The sequence below is a fragment of the Grampus griseus genome (genome assembly GCF_964374135.1).
Source record: "Grampus griseus genome assembly, chromosome: 11".
In the NCBI taxonomy this organism is placed as follows: Eukaryota; Metazoa; Chordata; class Mammalia; order Artiodactyla; family Delphinidae; genus Grampus; species Grampus griseus.
The window spans coordinates 7,780,536-7,783,136 of NC_139005.1; positions in this window are offsets into that span (position 1 = coordinate 7,780,536).

A 2,601-nucleotide genomic window follows, 5' to 3' on the forward strand; every position below is an offset into this window, starting at 1 on the left:
CAACAACAACAACAGCAAAAAAGAATCCTAAACAATGTTTATAAACACCATTAAACTAAGTTAAGGAGTTATTTGGTCAATTTGCTGTATGAGATTAAGAACCTACTACCAAAACCAGAAACACTCGTAGGACACTATAAATACAAGGAAAAAATGAACTAATAGAATAGTTAACATTTCTCGAATTCTAACCGAATCCTAGGCACTACATGAATTGTTATATAAACATTATCCCATTAAATCCTCATACATCTCTGACCTACTAGAAATAAAATGAAGATCTATGAGCTACTAGTGTTATTCCTAACTTTCAGTTAAGGTAATCAAGGTAATAAAGATATTGAGTAACTTTCCTTAGATAACAGAGATGTAAAAAACTGGGATTTGAACTCAGTCCAAATTCAGAGTTCATTCCCTTAATGGGAAATAAACATGGCCTAAACAGTAAGGTATTTACATCAGGGGTCAGCAAACTCTTCCAGCAAGGGATGAGAGAATAAATATTTCAGACTCTGTGGGTCACTTATAGTCTCTTCTGCATATTTGTTTTAATAACGCTTTAAAAATGTAGAAACCAGTCTTAGCTTTCAGGGCATACATAAATAGACTGCAGGCCAAGGCTGCAGTTGTAGCCCTCGTTTAAATAGTAACAAGCAAGGATAAGAATATTTATGTCTTTGGGATCAAGCAGCAGTCTATAAACTGAGAGATATATCCCCAAGATAGATCAGATTAAGGCAGTTTCCTCCAAACCTAAGGTTTAGGAAGACATGTTGCCAACGTCCGGAAGAATTGGAGACAGAAATAGTAAAAGTGACTGAACGATGACTCATTGGCTCTGTCAGCTTGGCTAAAGAAGATAGCTCTGGGGCTTCCCTGGTGGAGCAGTGCTTGAGAGTCCTCCTGCCGATCGAACACGGGTTCATGCCCCGATCCGGGAAAATCCCACATGCCGCGGAGCGGCTGGGCCCGTGAGCCATGGCCGCTGAGCCTGCGCGTCCGGAGCCTGTGCTCCGCAACGGGAGAGGCCACAGCAGTGAGAGGCCAGCGTACCGCAAAAAAAAAAATAAGATAGCTCTGTTATCAACTTTGAAATTTCTATACCAGACACAGAGGCAAGAAATTCATCTTCCAATCTGGACTAGATTTTTTTTTTCAGCCTAAGATGTTTTTGTTTAGAGATATCAGTAGTTCCAACAGAAAGAGAAACTAAAGTCCCTAATTACAAAATCCTTCTCTTGGACGTTTGCTCAAAGCCAAATGGGGTAATAAGGACCGTGCCACCTACAAATTGGCACTTGCCATCTACCTCTACAAGGTTTAAATCATGAGCCACAGCAGCTGCTGACCTTCAACACCCCTGAAAGGAGTTCAGGATGGAGATCAGGAATGAGGCCCTCTGTGCTCTGGGAAAAATGGGCAGAACAGGTTTTTAGATAGTTAGATATTTTCAGGAGGAAATTTTATGAGCCCAATTCTTGCATCTCCTCGTACCTAGAAAAGCACTAAAATCATCGATGGTGTTGTCTGCTCCTCGTGACAAGCAGCCACCCTCTGCCAAAATGTGTGCTTGCCTGCACGTCCCCCCTTCACTAAAATTGTATATAACACTGACTTTCCCCCCTACTTTTTAGGGGCACTTTCTCAGAGCTATCTGAAATGTCGTCCCCTGGGACGACATATTCATTTTGCCCCAAATAAAACTTAACTCACAACACTCACGTTGTGCAATTTTTTTTTCAGTCAACAGCTGGATTTACCTTCCAACCTGACAGTTACAAACAAACAAAAACAGACAAAATGCATGAATCAGCAGTTTTCAAAACACTGGATATGAAGCAACAAAGCAAGACAATGATCTATGAGAGATGGAAACAAACAAGGTGAGTGCCGGGATTGCCCCAGTTTACCACACTTGTGGAGTTTGCAGGCCACACACAGGGAAGGGGAACTGAGGAGATTACTGGGAAACCCCAGAATTGAGACAGACAAAGGCAGGAAGTGTTCTGGCGAGAGTACGAGAGGGGAGAGCTGCACAGAGAGAGAACCCCAGAGAGCTGCAGAGAATCTCCTACAGCTCAGAGCATGAGTGTGAGGAAGTAACCAGAGGGTTTGGAGAAAGAACCGTCAAAAGTAAACAAAGGGGTTTTGTTTCCAGTAAAGTTGCTATTTTTACTTATTAATTCTAATAATTTGTAGATCTGGGGGGATTTTCCAAGCACTTAATGATATCATCTGCAAGTGATGACAGTCTTATTTCTTCATTTCCAATCTTAATATCTTTTAATTCTTTGTCTTATCTTATTTCATGGCCTATAGCAACTTTACTGGATACAAAACTCCATATTCAAATATATGTTGTATTCATATATACCAGCAAAAATAGACAATTTTTTGTCATTTACAATAGCAAGAAAACTATTAATATCCTAATAATAAATACAATAATAAATGTAATAAAAATGTGCAAGAGTGTTATATTAAAAGCTCCAAATTACTGTGCAGAGAATTTTTAATAATATCTAAATAAATGGAAAGATATATCATTAAAAAAATAAAATAAAATAAACGAAGGAAATAATGCCCAAGTTCACGTGGGGC